The sequence below is a fragment of the Canis lupus genome, chromosome 31, assembly GCF_003254725.2.
Source record: "Canis lupus dingo isolate Sandy chromosome 31, ASM325472v2, whole genome shotgun sequence".
Classification (NCBI taxonomy): Eukaryota; Metazoa; Chordata; class Mammalia; order Carnivora; family Canidae; genus Canis; species Canis lupus.
The window spans coordinates 6178565-6198091 of NC_064273.1; the positions used below are offsets into that span (position 1 = coordinate 6178565).

General features: G+C 34.6%; 1 protein-coding gene across 1 annotated transcript in view; it reads left to right on the top strand.

The window, feature by feature from the left end:
• The window catches only part of GBE1 (1,4-alpha-glucan branching enzyme 1), a 268030-nt gene that overhangs the window by 62837 nt on the left and 185666 nt on the right, over positions 1 to 19527 (top strand).

A 19527-nucleotide genomic window follows, 5' to 3' on the forward strand; every position in this document is an offset into this window, starting at 1 on the left:
TCTCCATTTCTCCTATGCCAATATCCACCATTGGCCAGTCACAACTTGCTGCCGGAGTACAAGGGAGTCCTGGCACTGCCATCTACTGACGTCAGCCTCAGGGCCTCGAGCAGGTCTGAGAAATTCAGAAGGATCTTAAAGTAGTTACTAGCATGGAGAAATGGAGAATAACCAGGATCGCTACCCAGATTTCTCTTAACCTGATTTAGAGGGGACTCCTATTACTGGAGGCATTCTGACTTTATTTTCTCCTAAGTGATCACAACTTCTTTAAATAACATCAGTGTATTAAGTGCATTTCCATTCAAAGAGGAAGAAAACATTTTTGGTACATTGGTTTCTTTCCCCCTTCCTTCCTGCCTTGCTTGCTCCCTCCCTATCCCTTTTTCCCTCCCTGTCCTCCCCTCCCATCCTCCCTCTCTCTTTTCATTCTTCTCTTCCTTCTACCCTCTCTTCCTTCTTTTTGGTGGCTATAACATTCCTGAACAAGGCTAATAGCTAATATTAAGAAGCTGAAGAGTTTCAGGTTTTCAAAAGGGTTTGAATTCTTAGGGAAAAGGAGATGGGACTTTTATTTCTTAGTCTACGTAAAGCAAGCAATTAACTTTGTAGCAATTTATCAAAGGCTTCTAAGATATTATAAAACAATGTTAAAAAAAAACAATGTATATACAATTACCAGTACATCTTAAATATGAGCAAGTAAAATCTAGTTTTTTCTTTTTTCCTTTTCCTGCTGGAATTACAGAATATAGTCTTAAAGTGTTTACTCTGTTAAAGTTGTAGTGTCTCTCAAATAATATTCCAATTCACTAAATACACAGTTGCATGTGAGTATATAGTGACTTTTTTTTAAAAGTAGGTTTATTTAAAAAAAAATCTAGAGTCTTTGAAGTTAGGATATGGAATTTAAATTCTACAATTTCACCTTCATTTCTCCCTATCTTCCGTTCCCTTAACTATCAATATTTATTGAACACTTTCTATGAGCACCTTCTACTGTGCTAAGTAATGGAAGTTCACTGATGCAAAAGAGAGGAAATAACCTTCTCATCCAGCAGGGGAAATGGGTGGTCTCCTTTTAACTAGCAATAATTGCCTAATGTCATCTGGTGGTGAAATTAAACTGGGATTTTGATATTATTCTAAGTATTGTGGGCATTGCTATATGACTTTTTAGGTAAAATAAATAAATGATTAAAGATACCACTTTACAAAGATATTTTAGGAATTAAAGAGTTATGTAAAGATATTTCCTTAAGTACTTTCTAAAGCTGAAACAACTCTTAGAATATACTTTAGTAATAAACAATATACTCTTTCAGGATACTAGGTTTTTTGTAAGATTTATTTTATTGCTTATTTAGTTCGGTGATATTTTGTGTGTTTATTTTTAAATCAAAAGTATGGAAATGAAACTTTTGAGGTATATTTCCAGATAGTCTGTAATTGATTTAAATGATACATGAGACATTTTTTGTCAAACTGAAGTGAGCTAGAAAAAAATCTCTTAGAATAGCTGTATTTAGATTTTAATGAAACTAGGCAGAAAGGAGACTAAAGTGAATTTCCTTTTTAGTCTTTTAAATGAAAAAGTGCATCATTTGTCCTATATATCTTATTCATCATCAGTCATAGCAAAGCATTCATTCCCATGAGGGAGATAATGGATTCAGAGAGCCGAGAGGAATGGAAGATTGTCATTCAATGCAGATGAGTTTTAGTAATATTTTTATCATGAGAAATTGGGTTGCAGAACCTTAAGATTTGGAATTAAGTTGCCATAGATATATTTAATTAAAAGTAGATTGCTTTAACCTTTCTTTAAGTTAGAAATAGGTTTAAAATCTTAAATTAAATTTATAGTTAGTTTGTATTTAACTTGTATTCAGGACTTGCCTTTAATAGGGATTCTTTATAAGGTTTAGCCCCAAAAAGGTACATTTTAATTGAACTATTACAGTGAACATATAAAGAAAGTTTCTGAAAGGATGTTATAACTTTGTATATTGGATCAAAATATGGTTTACTTTTCTGCCGATGGAGAAAGTAACCAAACTTATCACACTGAACTAAAAAGAGAGACCAAAAGGGGATCTGCATCCTGAACTCTCCTAATGCTTCATCGACACAACTCCTTAATTAGTAAAAATTATATTTCCTGGTGCTTTTATTGTTAACACCTGATGGGTTGGTTTCTCATTCATAATACTGTTTACTGTTGAAAACTGTTGTGAAGTTGAAATATATGAAGAATGAAGTTACCAAAGTAGAAATTAAATGAGCATATGTGTGTATGCACATTTGCATACACATGTGCCAGATTTGTGAACTCTGATACTACAGATTCAGTTTTAGGCTGATTAGAGGAAATTAGAATGCTCCAAGCTCATTCTGTGATCTTACCTAATTGTGCATCCTTAGTTCAAGGCATTAAAAACAAATAAGTTAAATAAAGAAGGTTGTATATAGTTAACTACTAATTTTGAACATACCTCCTAGCCCTGGAAATACATCCTGTAGTTCAGGACCTCATTTACCCCCTCATCTGAGCAGGCTCAGAGGTTTGGGCTGTGTTTTGGGCCATGCCAGTTCTCTTACTGAAGAAAAGCCAGAGGAGTAGAGATGGAGGATGGTCTGTCATCAGGCCCATGGCTCCTATGAATCAACTTTTTTTCTAATGGTTACAAAGTCAGAAGAGTGGTTTTATTTTGGATCTACTCTGTATTCTTCTCAGGAATTAAAACTTTCTTTTTAATAGCTAGGTCATGCTGACTAGCACAGAAATATCTCAGATTAACTGTACATATTAAATCAAACTCTTTCAAAAGGTTAAGTCTATTCACTATAACTTTCATTTTCTTCTTAAAGGAAAAGTTTCTATAGAAAATAGTCCATATTTGTTCCCCCTTTCCCTCCTCTCTACGGGGTAAGGTAATCACAAACTGCAATCTCCTATAAATATACCACCATTACCCAGAAGGTAATTGCACATTATATAGTTGTTAATCTTTTCTCAATGAAGATTGAGATTCATTCACTCTCAGAGGCTTAGTGAGAAAGCATGGCCATGTTAGGCATACAGAAAATGGAAATTCATTGTTGTAAGCATATAGATTATCCTCATCTAGACTTTGTTTCACACCTTCATCATTAGCCATGTGAGAAGAGCCTGCTCTGTACAGTGCTATAGAACAAGTAAGACCAGATGAAAATGTGTGTGTAAGAGCTCCCAGCACAGTGCCTGACGTCTTGTGCATTCACAACAAATATTTCTTGATTAACTAATTTTTGCCTTTGTCTAGTATTTTCCAGTTTAAATGAAGAACATGAATATTATTGTCCACAGATGGTCAAAACATGCCCTTGCTGGATTACTTTTTGAAGTTGTGGACTCTCTGGCTAGGCTTATTGGTGAGGATATTGTCTCAAGTTGAAAGCATAACAATTTTTTTTTTCTATGGGATAGTTAGACTGTACCTGCTAAAACCACTCTTGTTTCTCCAGGATAATTCCTTTCTTAAGGAATTTGGATTCATCCCTTTACCAAATGTTTCAATATTTTGTTTAGAAGTCATTGGAATAATATTAATAGATAGTTGAAGATAGAGCCATGGAAAGCTCACATATAGGGAAATAGGATGATGAAGAGGTGGTAAAGGCATGAAAGCAGAAACAGTGTTAGGAAAATGAGGAGAGTGTCCTTTTCTAATACAGAAAAAGGAGAGGGGTTTCAAGGAAGAGATGGATGTATACAATATTATTATCTTAATATCTAAAAGATAGTGAACACTTAACTGTGCAGTAGGTGCTTAATATAGACTTGCAATAAATCTTCCCAGTAGCCCATTGAAGTAGATACTGTTACTGTCCTCACAATCCAGGAGAGTACACTGAGACTTAGACTCTGGAAGTTACACCTGTTAACCCATGCCAGAGTCAGGATTTCATTCAAACCATTTGGTCTGTGTGTTCTAGCCACTGAACTAGAAGAGAATTGAGGACAACAGGCGTTAAGGAAAGTGAGTTTCATTTGCAACTCTTCTGGGTAGTGATAGGAAATGTTCTGTAACAGAGAGTTGTTTCTCTATTTTCCAGATGTGGAAATTCAAATTCAAGAAGTTATATAATCTGCCAAAAGTCACATATCTAAATTAATAGTAATTGAAAGATTTATCTACATGTATTCTACACATATTCATTCCATCAAGGCTCTGCTAACTAATAGAGCATCCCAATTTTGTATCTTTGAATTACATATGATTCCTATGATATACATCTGAAACTCATGTTTATATCTCTCAAACCTGATTTATACTTTTGAGATAATATTGTATCTAAACTTTAAGACATCAGTGTTGAGTGTGTGTGTGTGTAAGACATTTTATACATATATAATACAATAGACATATAAATAATTAAATGGTTTACATTCTTTACCTATGAGGTGTGAGACAAGAAAATCCAAAGTGGGCTGACTTGAAAGAGAACTCCTATATACTTAATTTCTTTTCATTTTTTTTCAAAGTATTTGAAGAATCAAACTTCATATCATTAAGATTACATTTGTTTTGGACTTCGGTTTACCACTTTCAAATCTAAACTTATTTGGCTGTATCAACCACATATAGTTTCACTGGATTGTTCCTGTTGTGTGAATTTCACCTTTCAAGGTAATTTTGAAACTTCAAGGAGGTTTCAAAGAAATTTTGTTTGTTTGATGACATGACCTAATGATAAATTGAATATGGTGGGTGAGGGAAAGGTGGAAATCAAGTTACAGAACATGTAACATGCAATATTATGCATTTATTTTTAGATACAAACATATACAACACAGAGAACCTTTTGTTTCTATAAATAAATATACTTATAAATATGTGTATCAAGTGTGTGTGAATTTATTGAAGTGTGTGTGTGTGTATGAAAACTAGGTATTATAGAAGAACCACATGACTTGGATTATTTTAGAGGAAGAGGGGGTTTTGAGGAGGTGGTCAGTTGAATTATGTTAGATTTAATCACACAACTATGGTAATGTCTAGTATAGCAAAAACAGGACAATAAAGAGAATCATAGATGCTTCTCATAGATGAATCTTGTAGATTTAATCGCAGAAAATTAAAAAAAACAATTATTTAAAACTATGCTACTTTGTGGAATATTTTGGAGATACTTAGTTAAGATAAGTAGTAATGATAAAAAAGAAAATGAATAATTAGCAAACATTTAGTACAGACTTTAAGATGAATATATCACTATTGTAGTTTAAAATGCATATTATTTAATATACATTTGTAACTATACAATAATGAGTAGTTTTGGTAACTATTTAATGCACACATCTATTTTCTTCTATGTGCCAAATCCACCACTAGAGCTGGAGAGATGTCTACCTTATTACTCTGTGGTTGCTACTTCTGTATCTAGCTCTTACTGTCTTAGCTGATTGATAGTGCTACATCTGAGATGTAGCTCATTCATTTCTTTGGGAACTTTAAGAAGAGGAATTTAGAGAGAAAGCATGCACATAGACGTATAAAGGTCTAAAGGGACGTATATATGACTACCGTTGGTGTTGAGTGTCCACCGAGTAGCAGAGAACTTGAGTCCACATAGCCTCAAGTAGGATAGCCGTGCCCATAACTGAGATCTCCGTACTGTGTTCAGTAGAGACCAGGGGCAGGCACAGAGAAAGCAGATAGTTCTTTGTCTGAGTATCAGATTCAAGGGATTTGTGAAATGAGCAAATGGAGTGGTCAAGAGAGGATGAAATGAGCTTATTCTGCTTAAAAAAAAAAAAAAAAAAAAAAAGTAGTGCAGTGGACTAGCCCTCCAGTGATGGGGGAGAGTGTTAATGGGATAAAGCAGGTAGAGCCTGGGCTCTGTTAGGAGGTGGTTAAAAGTGACAGAAACATTTTAATGATTTTGTTTCAAATTTTAGAGGTTTTGAATCTGTTCAGTCCAATAGTTAAGAAAAACATGATTATTCACTTTGTTTGACTTTAGATAAATGGGTATTAAATTAGAAGCCAGAAAACTTGGTAATAGTAAGTGGTTTCAATGTGCTTTATTTTAATGGAACTGCCTTAATGGAAGTCAGATTTATTCTTGAACATGTTAAACCTCCATATAACTTGCCAGTATTTTCCTGAAATTGGCTCTCTGATTTCTGAAATGGGAGTGGGGAAAGATGTGAAAATTGATGGCCTCAAGCTTTTTAAAATCCAAATTGAAACTTGTACTACAAAGAGAGAAGTTTAACCTGAGAGTTTATGCCTATATCAGCATGACACAGAGCAGCAATTGAAGTTTTCTTACACCCTACAGATCTAATAAACACATTGGTTCATTTAAAAGTGATTCAATTTTCTTGGATTTGGGATTTCAGAAAAGAAGGAGCATAGCCTAATGAATTATGTGTTGTGTGTTTTATAAATGTAGAAATCACACATAGAGGTCTATTTTAGATGCTACTTGTGTGTAGACAGGGATAATTAGGCATTTTGTGAATCGTTAGATTGACAGCTTATTGAACATTTAAGAAAATCAGCTTTGAGTGGTGATACTTTTTTTTTTTTTTTTTTTAAGTAAGCTCTATGCCCAGCATGGGACTTGAATTCATGACCCTGAGATCAAGAGTCGCATGCTGTACTGACTGAGCTAGGCAGGTGCTCCTGAGTGATATTTTAATTATATGTGGTAGATTAATTATATATTTACATATTATATTACATATAATATATACACACACTTTTAAAACTGAGTTTTATAGCTTTTTTACTTTATATATTACATATAATTAATACATTATTAAATATTGCCACTCATAAGAAGGTGATCTTCTGGAATATGTTTATTTATTATATAAATTACACATAATGGCTTTAGAATTGAGAACACAAAGGAGAAAATCAAGATCTCTTTTAAAATACAAGTAAATACATTCATATTTCTTTTAATTATTATAATTTTGCTTTTAAGTCTACATAATTTAATTAGTGATACATATTAATTGAAAAGATTAATAAAAAGGACTTACCTAGATGTTTGTGCTTCTTAATCATTTATACTACTTCCTAAATATAGAGATACTTTTTAAAAATCTTAGTGTATAATGAAATCTTATTAAAGGAAATACTATTTATGTTCACTTGCAAAACTAAAAGGAAATGATTTTTTTTGTTAATTCTGTTCTTTAGTGAATTTGAAGTTGCCTAGTTATCTTATGAATCCAATTTGCTATTAAAAGATTGACGTATTTATTCTTTCATTAAAAGTTGTTGAGCCCTTATTATGAGGGAGGTACTATACTAGATGTTGACATATAAAGATGGATAAAAATTGATCCTTACCTTTAGATAGCTTATAGTAAAAAAAAAATCAACACAGACACATGTAATAAGTGCTGTAATAGATATAGATTTAGGCTACTTGTGGGATGTTCAGAAAGGTAGCACATACTCTTACTTGGTACATAAGTTAGCTGTGGCCATACTAATGCCATGTAATAAACCATCCCAAACGTCATATGTAACAACAGTAGCGTTTATTACTTACTCACGTATTGATGGATCTGCTTGGGTGGCTTTGGTTTGTAGAGGTCTGGATATACATAGGGAAAATGATGGGGTAGCAATCAAGATTTTTTTGGTGGGGGATGAGGTTGCTGATGAGGGATGGGGGAATTGTTGCAAAGCATTATCAAAATTCATTGTGTAAAAGGTGAAAGGAAAAAAAAAGTGCAAAGATTGCAATAGTAGCATTTTCCTGTTCCAGACTCCATGATCCAGTTTATTCCAGACTGAATGAGACCTCTAGATCCATGGTGCCTTCTGACATGAGTAGGTCTCTGATGTCTGCTTCAACTTCTCCAAATACTATCTTCCTGCAAGTTTCTTCTTTGAACATTGGCCTACCACATTTGCCCTGTAAATCTGTATCAGATTGTCTAATATCTCTGTTCCTGCACAGCTTCTAGGTCCTGTGAAGAATAATCACACAGCCATGTGTACTGCTGCTTCTAGGGGTGCATGGCCTTTAACACTCCACAGAAACCATTTGCACACCCCCCAGCCCGCCCTTCCTTACACCCTCCACAGGAACTATTGAGTTTCACTACCTCTTCTGAATCTCTCATTTCACTGCCTCCTCATTCTCCCTTAGCATAAGACTTGCTCTTTCCTTTCAGAGAAAGTAGAAGCTACTAGAAGGGAAAGTTTCAACTTCCAAATCATTTCCCTGAAGAGATCTATTCATCCTTCCCACGTGCTTTCAATAGGTAGTAAAAGAAATTGATGTTATGAATCCCTATATTGAATTCCTTTCTCTTTTCTTCTTCCTATGGTACATCTGTTTACCTCTTTTTCTCCCATCAGCTTCTCGCTCTACTGCTTCCTTTCTCTCTGCACATAAGGTTTTTCACATCTTTCCTTCCTCAAATATACTAGAAAACTAAAAACAATCCCTTCTTTAATTCTTGATCAGATTTCTAGAATGATACTGTAGATCATTGGTTATCAAACCTGTGTGTGCACAGCAAAAAACTAGGGAGCTTTATAAAAGTACAGTCCTACTCCTGGGTCTGATTCAAGGCTCTGGGATGGAGTCTATTGATTTCTAAATTTAAAAGCAACCATGTTGAGGGGTGCCTGGATGGCTCACTTGGTTAAGTGTCCGACTCTTGATTTCAGCTCAGGTCATGGTATCAGGGTCATGGGATCAAGCCCAGAGCTGGATTTAGGGCTGGGTATGGAGCCTATTTGGGATTCTCTCTCTCCCTCTGCTCCCACCCACCTACTGGTTCTCTCTCTCTCTTTCTCTGTTGTAAATAAGTAAGTAAATAAATAAATAAAGTGTTTTGAAAGCAGCCATGTTGGGGAACAATGGTTTATGTATTGTTCCATTATTCCAACAATGGAACAATACATAAATGAATATGTATTGGTAGAAATAACACTGACTATTAGTAAGTGAATAAGGTTACAAAATTGTAAGTTTAAAAAAGTATGTGTATACACATGCTTTTATATATAATTCATAATGTGGAAACATGTATGTGCATGTAAATACTTGTATAGTAAAAAAAATTTTGTACTAAGATATTAATGAGAGAGTTGCATATATGAGTGCTTTTTTTAGTTGTACTTTTTGCCTTTTATTCTATACAGAATATATATTTTCTAGTAAGAAAAATATAGAGAAACAATAGTACCCTCATGGACATGATTTCCTTTTTTAAACCTCTTATGGTATAGATACCCATTTGGTATCTTTCCCGTAGTATTTCACCTTACTGCAGTCATGTTGGCCATTTCTTGTCCTTTTGAACTCTCTTTTCTCTTATTTCCATATTCCCTGTCCTTTTTTAGGAGCAAGAAATTATCACTATCTCCTCTAATAACCAAATACCTTCTTATCAATTTCAACTCTGAAATAGCTTTTAAATGCATTCTTTTTCCTCCCCATCTTTAATCTTGTGATATGAGAGAACCAACTGAGGTAGATAATCACTGACCCCCAAGGAGGAAGTTACCAGGGGTTTCATATGCTTCTGAAAGCTCATGTAAGTTGAAGTCTGAAGAAAACAGTTGGGATTGGAAGGTTGGAGGTCTTCACTGGTAAAATTTGACAGAGTATTTCAGGAACTATTTTAGGGGATGAAGATGTAGAGGAAGTGGAGATAGTAGTTAAAAAAAAAAGGGCTATCAGTGATAGGAGAAGGACAGTGACTTGGATCAAAAGGGAGGTTTTCTTCATTGTCCTTGATGTTATTTGAGAATTAGTGAGTATATCAGTTCATCATATTTGAATGTTAAGAGTAACAAGCCTATAGAAAGAGTGTTTGAAAACCTCAGGACATGAAAAACAATTAAAAGCAGACAAAAGGAAAGAATGCAATGTAGAACCTAGCCTTGAACAAGAGAGAAAAAACTGCTAAAGCAAAACCCTCTTCTACAGACTAAAGGGAAGGAGGTAAAGATGGCTGCTGGTATCTGTTTGTAGGGTTGAAAGCAGAAAGCTGAGGGAGTTCTTGTCTGACGGCCCTAGTTTTCTCTGTGAAGTTGAAAACAAAGTTTTCTGCTGCAAGGAAGGAAGTATACATGCTTACCTCTCTGTGGACCTATTGGAAGCTACTCAATAGAAGGGGGTCATTTTTTATTTTTCTCTTTCTCTCCCCCCTCCTCTCTCTACCTCTCTATCTCCTACCATCACTCCCTCTCTCTTTCTGTTTTGCTGTCACTCTCTTTTTCTTCTGTGGTTGTCCACTCTATGACTATACACTGAGGATAACAATGGGACTGTTGCTGACCGTTAAGGTTGAGTGTCCAGGGAGCAGCCTGAGTCACCTGCTCTGTGAGTTGCTTGGCTGGGAGTGGTGCTGTGGTCCAGAGTGCCCTGTATCTGGTGGACCCTTGCAGATCTTTCTCTGCTGGGACTGCCACAGAGCTGCCTACCTGTTCCAAGGCTTACAAACATTTACTGCCAAGCTTTTTATTGATGAAAAATCCACATGCAGAATTTATTTCCTAAAACATGAGATCCCAGATGAAGAGCTTTAATTCATAGTGCAGGCATGAAATCTAGTTAACAGCCCAAGGGCTGTTATGTACATTTCCGATGTAGAGAGATGCCGGACTGGGTCCAGACTGTTTATGTATGTCCCGCAGGGTAAGAGTACCCAGAAGCAGTAGTCCTACTCACATGGATTCAAATCCTTGCTCTGTCACTTAATAGCTGTGGGACTTTGGCTTTATTGCTTTCACTCTTTGAGCTTGTTTCCTCATCCATCAAATGAAATCTGTACCGCTTTATAGGACTTTGGAGATAATTGAATTAGATATTGAATGTCAAGCTCTGAGGATAATCCGTAACTACTGTTGCTGCCACCAGTGTCACCAGGTCATCCTCTTTTTTGTTAATGTAATGACTTTTATTACTTCTTCTATCACAATAAAACTCTCCATTCCTGTATCATCTGAAACAGCCTCTGCTCAAACCATCTTTTTTAAGAGAGTGGGTTTTGTGATAGTTTTATAGATTTATTTTCTTTATAGGCTCTTCCAGAGTCCAACGTAGGTTCTAACATCAGCAGCAGCTTGTATATTTATTTTGGTAATAATCCATAAATCTTGCTAATCTGGGCTCCAGAAGAAGATATATCTTTTTTTTTTCTCTCAAAAGCCTGTTTTCCCTCTATCTTCTCATATCGTTAAGTTGTTCTACCTTTGTGAAGCCTTGAAACGTTTAATCATTTTCTCTTCAAAGAAGTCTTCAGCTATCTAACTTGACTCTTTATTCTACTTATTGACCAATCTTATCTTCTCAGCATTAAATTTTTATATATGTCTCCCTACATAGTCTTTCCCTTGATATCTCTGATACAATCTGATCTTAGTGTAGGGCAAAAGCTCAGTAAAAATGAAGCAGATAAAGGCTATCTGACCTTTAAAATATGTATTATTTTTAAGAACTTTATTGAGATAGAATTCATATACTATATAACTTAACTTAATTACTTAAAGTGTACAATTCTGTGGTTTTTAGTGTATTAAAAATAGTGTTGTGCAACCATAGCCACAATCAATTTTAGAAAATATTCACCACCCCATAAGAAACCCTGTATCCTACAACTATCATCTCATAATTCTTCTATCCCTCCTCTAGCCCTAGGCAACCAATACTTTATATAAATTTGCCTATCCTCAATATTTTATATAAATGTAATTATGTGGTCTTTTGTGCCTGGTTTCATACACTTAGCATGATGTTTTCAAGGTTCCGTGTTGTAGCATGTTATCAGTAGTTCCTCTAAATGGCCAAGTAATATTCTACTGTATCAATATGCAAAATTTTCTTTATCTATTTCTTAATTAATTGACATGTATATGTTTACCTTTGACTATCATGAGTAATGCTGTGAACATCCAAATACAAGTTTTTATATGGATATATGTTTTTAATTTCTCTTGGGTATATAACTAGGAATGGAATTGTTGAGTTAAATAGTAACTATATCTTTAGCTTTTTGAGGAACTTTCAGACTGTTTTCCAAGGTGGCTGTGCGGTTTTACATTTCCACCAGCAGTAGATGAGATTTCCAATTTACCCACACCATCACCAATAAATATTATCTATCATTTTGACTGTTGTCATCCCATTGTGAATGAAGTGATATCTCATTGTGGTTTTGATTTGCATTTTCCTACTGACAAATGAGGTTGAACAACGTTTCATGTGTTTATTTGCTATTTCTATACCTTCCTTGTAGAAAGATATATCTTTATCTGAATAGATCTTTGCTCATTTAAAAAAAATGGTTATTTATCTTTTTAAGTTGTAAATGTTCTCTGCATGTTCAAGACCTAAGTCTCTTAATAGATATATGATATGCAAATATTTTCTCCCATTCTGTAGGTTATATTTTCACTTTCTTGATAGTGTCCTTTGACACAGAAAATTTTTACTTTTGAAGAAGTCCAATATATCGTGTTTTTCTTTTGTTACTGGTACTTGTGGTGCTATATTTAAGAATTGAATTGTGAATTGGACTTACCCCTGTGTTTTCTTCTATGAACTTTATAGCTTTAGCTCTTACATTTAAGTCTGAAAAAAAAAAAAAAAAAGATTTTACTTACTTGAGATGGAGAAAGAGTGAGAGGAGAGGGACAAGCTGACTCTGCTGAGTTCAGAGCCCAGCTCAGGGCTCAAGTCCATGACCCTGAGATCATGACCTGAGCCAAAATCAAAAGTTGAAGTTTGAGCCACCCAAGAACCCCTATATTTTAGTCTTTGATTCATTTTGAGTTAGTTTTGTGCATGTTTTGCAGTAAGGGTCCAGATATATCCTATTGTATGTAGAGATGCAGTTGTCCTTGTACTATCTATTGAAAAGACTATTTCCCCATTGAATGATCTTGGCCATCTTTGTCGAAAATCACTTGATCACAGACACCTGGATTGTTACATTGCTGAACATAGTAGAAAATATTATTTTGCTTCCATTGGTATACTTTTGAAAGTGGCTATAGGGTCAGAAGGGTCACTTGTATAATTGCTTTCCTGATTACTGTTGATCTCTGTCATGCATCCACCCCAGGGGCTAGTTCAGGTAGAATATCTTAAGGTGTAAGATGGAGTTGTGTAGAGAAGAGTTTCTAAGCTCAAATCTGTGCTAAACCCAGGGAAGTCAGAAATGGGTTAAGTTGTGATCCATAGTGATATATAGCACATAAGAATGAGCTGAAGTATGGGCTCTAAGAGAGCCTCTCTACTCAGCTCCAGATGTTTACTGACCTGGAGGAATACAGTTCAATATACTAGTCAGTTAAAACATAATCAAGGGCATTCTTTGCCTATGGGATGATATTGCTGCCTCTGATGATTAATTGTAATGGATTATAGTACCTTTCTCCCATTCTTTCCCTGTCCTATTTTGTTTTTTTTCCTATGTTCTTTTTAAGCAAATATTGTACCACTTCCTAGGTTTAACTATTCATTTCCCCCTGCTTTACTGTCACTTAAAGATTATAAAATAAAAGGATAGTCAATTCCAGACCAAAAACAAACCCAGGTAAAATGGCATAGAAATCAATAATAGAAGTCACAGCAAAGATAAATGCCATTATCCCTGGGTCCCAAGTAACATTTACTTTTGGTCAAGTATAGATGGCAAGAACTGCTAGAAATTGGATAGGTTTTCAGACTCAATTGCCATGATGGAAATTAGTATTTTCTTAACTTGTGCTAAATCAAGTAAACTAAAAATAAATGGAGGATTTAAAACAAATATTTTTCAAGGATATGGAATATCTACAAAGGCAGATCATACATCAGAACACTTTTTAGAACTGAGTTTGAGTGGTAGGCTCTGAACGGAACAATAACTGGTGAGTTGGGGGCCCAGTTAGGAAAGGGCACTTCAACCAGAGCACTTCATATTTCCACTAGCAGCACATGAGCATGCTCAATTACCCATATCCTCATCAATACTGGGGATTATAATTTTAACAAGGCAATGCCAGCCTCGCTCAACCAGGGATCACTAAGAGAATGTGGCCTTAAGGCCCAAAAGATCCACTGTATGCAATAAATTAATTTCTCTTCAGTACATCTAGAATAGTACTCATGGCCAGAATTCAGAGAATTCAGAAAATAGACATTTGAATCATTTTTTGTGTTCTGTGATCAGATGAGGAACCAACATGAAAAAATTGTCTCTCATTATTGTCCCAGCTATAAGAGATAGTTTTTGATACACAGTGTTCTCATTTCTTTTTAAAACAGGCTATAGGGATGCCTAGGTGGCTTAGCGGTTAAGTGTCCTGACTTCAGCTCAGGGCATGATCCTGGAGTCCTGGGATTGAGTTCTGCATTGGGCTCCCTGCATGGAGCCTGCTTCTGCTTCTCCCTCTGCCTGTGTCTCTGCCTCTCTGCCCCCCCCTCCCCCCGTCTCTCATGAATAAATAAAATCTTTAAAAAATAAAAAAACAGGCAATAATTATAACTTTTGATTATTCTCTTTTCTCCTGTTATTATTTGGGAAGAATTGAGTGGTGGGTATTATATTTATTTTTCAAATATTTTCATTTATTTCTAGTTTCATTGAAATAAAATAAAAAATGTGGTGTACTTTATGGCCCAGTTTGGTGGTAATTAATCCAGCTACTAATTTACCAATCTATTTATTTTTAATATTATAAACCATTCAGATACCTCAAAATAGACTGTGGAAAACTCCACTATGAAAACTACATAAAACATGTAAAAGCAAGGCTGCTCTGCTTGAAGTGCCCCTTCCTAGCTGTGCCCCCTCCTCACCATTTATTGCTCTGTTCAGAGCCTACCACTCAAAACTCAGTTCTAAGAGGTGTTCTGTTGTATGATCTATCTTTGTAGATATTCTAGATTTTGGTTTTGAAAAGAAGTGGTAGCCTTAACTAATATATATTAAGAGGATTTCCCCAAAGAAATAATGCTGGAGGTTTTAATAAGCTTATCCCCAGGGTACCAGCTGCCAGAAGAAGTTGAAGAATGATTGTTCCCAGGCACCCAATTACGGGAAAGAATTATCTGGGGGAGAAAGAAAGGAGATCAAAAAGTCACAGGGGTTTACATCAGAAAGGACCACTGTCTTCCACCTATAAAGGCTGTGCGGTCCTCCCATAATCCTAAGTAGGCGCAATGCCATAGGAAGCTTCAGTTCTGAACATTGTGATTTCTTGGGAACAGAACAGATGCTTTCTTGGCACAAGAGAAGTCCCTAAAACTTCCATTTGGCAAGCTAACTTTGCATAAATCTATGTAAACTCTTCATGATATCAACTTGAAATAGTTAATACTGTATGATGAGGAAGGGTGTTTTGTTGTTTTGAGGAGGTGATATTCCAAATATTCTACAACTGTTATGACATAAGGGATATCCACTCAGATGGAAAATGACTGAAATGTGCCATACAGGTGGTGGCTTTATTTTATTAGACTTATCTGCTGCATTCACCTGGGATCTACATCACTGCTGGGTGAAGTCTATGTGGCAGGGATTGGCCAAAGTGTGGACCATGTTCTGTAGCACACTAGCATCCGCATTCAAGATGTAAGGCTCTACATAGTAAGTTGGGACAATTTCAACCATACAGAAGGAAATTTTGTATGAAACTCAAGAATTCTACAGAAACGAGGTAGCTAAGTGCTGATGAAGAAAAATACTTCACTGTGAGTCAAAGAGTTTGGGAATATTTGAAGGAGGTTGACATTTAGGAATTTTACTGAGGACTATTACATAGAAAAAGAAAGGTTGTTGGGTTTGAGATAAATATAGAGTCTGTTCTCCTGATGCAGTGACCTTACATTAATGTTTGATGGCCTGTACCGAATGTGTGTTTGCAGTTCATATTAAACTGTGCATCACACATTGTTTCTTTTCCATATCTTGATTTGAATTTTGTCTGCTGGTCTAAAGTCTATGGACAAACAGAATCTTTTACATTATCAAATATGATGATAAATTTTAGCCTGTTATTAATAAAATACCTATTAACATGTTTGCTTTAAAAATGTGTCATGTCATCATAACTTGATAAATATCAAGTGTCTTAAAAAATGTTATAATGAAATAATTTATGTAGGCAGGAAACATGATCTTGAAATTTGACCAAAATTAGAATAACTAAACACATTCTTTTGGGTGTTCCTAACCCTCGAACCTAGCTATGTCTGTATTATGGTGAGAAATGAGACATAGAAAGGAAAATGAGTTAATATGTCAACATTTTGAAACTTTAATATTACTTTTCTAGATAAAATACTTCAAATTTTTATTCATGATCAGTGAGCCAAACATTTTAACCAAGTGATCTCTTGATGAGAATATTATAGAAAACATTATCTATACACATTAATAACAGAACATTGAATAACTGCATTAAAAGTAAACACCTGAGGGGATACCTGGGTGGCTCAGTGGTTTGGCGCCACCTTTGGCCTAGGGCGCGATCCTGGAGTCCCGGGATCGAGTCCCGCGTTGGGCTCCCGTCGTGGAGCCTGCTTCTCCCTCTGCCTGTGTCTCTGCCTCTCTCTCTCTCTCTCTCTATCATGAATAAATAAATAAAATCTTAAAAAAAAAAAAAACAACATAAAAGTAAACACCTGAGTTTTCATGAGTAGGAGAGGTGTTAATAAAAAAAAGACTCTTGAAGATGATAAAGAAATTCACAGTGTAGAATTACAAATAGTCAACATGTGCTTTAGGAGAGTTAGAACTTTAAGATATTATAAAAGGAAAATGTGATTCAGTAAAAATATTTTCTTTATATAAATATTAATACTTGTTTAAATAGACCTTAAAACTCAAGGGAATGCAAGTTGAAGAACCAGTTAAACTGATATTCAAACAGTAATATTCAAAAGCACATTGATTTTTGCAGTACTGAAAACAGCTTTTAAATAAATCTGCATATGTAAATTACCCATATAATTGAAGATTCACTTTCAAAGTAACAAAATCTTATTTATAGTTGAGTTTTTAGTGAATCTGCAAATTATAAATTTATTCATTTTGGTGTACTGTTACTCAGTTTAACATTTTCTTGAGACGATGTGACTGTCATTCTGAACACTAATTTTGAGTTTGGCATTGAGCAGGGCCTGATAAGCATTCAGTTCATATTTAATGAATGAACTAATGAACTGTACCCTTTATTTTCAGATCTAACTAACCAGGAAAAGATCTCCAGCTTGTCTTAAGTTTATTAATTGTCTTAAGTGACTAGCTTAAAAAGAAATTCAGTAAATGTATGAAGTATTACAGTACCTAGATATTTGTATTTCAAGCTTTTTTTGTTTTGTTTTCTAATTATGCCCTGAATTCTTTGCTTTGGTAAAGGAATGTCACACCGTATGTAGATCAGATACATTTGAGATTTTAGGAGCAGGAGAATTTAGGAAAATGGAGCCTGTTGAGCTGTTTTTAAATATAAATCTTAAGACATTTTCAGAATGTTGTAATAATGAGGAGTAGGGAAATGTTTAGAAGGGTCTTTATATAAATATTGTTTCTTACACCCACTCTGTCCCCAACATTTAAACTGTCTGGGGGTAAAGATCCTTGGAACTGATGGAGTGAAAGAGTTGGTGTGTAAAGAAGGAAATCATGGCATAAAACAAGCTTCCGGATTCTTTTATTACCTCCTCCGCTGAGAATCTAATATCATAGCACTACAGAAAAATGGCATTACAGTGAAATATTTTAGGTATAAACAAATCGGAAATAATGTAATAAGCATCCCTATACACCACCTCCCGTAAGTTATAAACTACTACAGATATTATTGAAGCTTCCTGTGTTCATTTTCCTTTACCCAGTGGAGATCACTCATAGAATTTGGTGTTTAACATACTCACTTTTCTTTTGATATTTTTACTATATGCATATATATCCATAAGTGTTACATAACACTCTTTTGCATATTTTTTTCAACTTCATATAAATGGTATTCTTCTGTACCCTTTTAAAATTAACTTTTATGCTTTAGCTATTTGCCCATATATATTTGTTCTGTTTCATTTAGTCTATATTATCTTATAGCATTCCATTGTTTAATTATACCAGTATACGTATTTACTTGTCTGACTTACAATTTGATGGCTTCCATCTTTTGCTATTACAAACAGTTCTTTACCAAGCATTTGTGAATGCTGTCTTGTGCACATTTGTCAGAATTTCTCCAGGCTGTTACCTTAGGGGGAGGATGGTTGGACTTTCGAGTGAATGTATCTTCCACTTTTCTGTACAGTGCCAAGTTGTTTTACCAATTTATACTCTCAGTCGCCGTGTTATTTTATATCCTTGCTGACTACCTGATATTTTCAGACTCTTAAATTTTGCTAATCCAACGGGTGGTAAATGGAGTCTCACTGTTCTTTTAATTTGTGTTTCCCTAATTACAAGTGAGATTGAGTATTATTACACGTTCCTTGGCCATTTATTTGTCCTCTGTCAGATGTCTTTGTCATTTTTCATTTGGTGTGTTTTCTTTTTCTTGTTGAGTTATAGACATTTTTTTCATATATTTTGGATATTCTTTCTTGATATATTCATTAAAAATGTATTCTCCCATACACAGAATGTATGTTATTCTGTCTATCTATGCATCTATCTGTGAAAATAAATTTATAATTTTACTGTTCAAATTTATCAGGCTTGTTCCTAATTTTTATGTTTGTATCTTGTTTAAAAAAACACTTTCTATACCTGAGATTATATATATATTTCCCTGTATTTTCTCGTAAACATTTTGCAGTTTTGCCTATCATATTTAAACATCAGTCTGTGCTCAAATGATTCTTGGGTATAGTATTAGGTAGAGATTATTTCTTTCTTCCTTTCTTTTTTTTTCTTTTTACATAAGGATAGCCAATTGTCATAGCACTGCTTATTAAGTGGTATGTCCTTTACTTACTGATTCTGTTTTCACATGTGCATGGATCTGTTATTTTTCATTTTGGCTTTCCTCCAGGATCTGCGATCTACTTTTCCTTTGCTCCCTATAGTTTGTAACCTCCTCTCTTTCTTGCTTTTCTCCATTTCTTTAGCTTTTTAACTCAGTTCTGTCTTACATCTGTAGATTTGAATAAATGTAATATGATTGTAATTATTTTTCATAATTTTTTCTAACCTGAGATGTGCCTTCTCTAATCACCAAGAATACATTGTTTTTTCATATTAACTTCCATTGTTGATGGTTTTTTCTATACGAGGACCCATTATTTTCTTTTACATTCTATTTATTGATGGACATAACAGAATTGGAAGGACAGTTGAAAATGTTGCGATTTTTAATTTTAAGATGCAAAAGGCAAACTTTCAAATACATTTCTTAAAAATAAAAAAAAAAAAGCTTGCTTTTTTTCCTAAGTAGCTAGTAGAGTATGTTGCCTAACACCCTAGAAAACTTAACATCTTAGGCAATTTGATTCTGTACAAGTAGGCAGCATATTACGCTTTGCTTGAAATTCATTAAATATTAG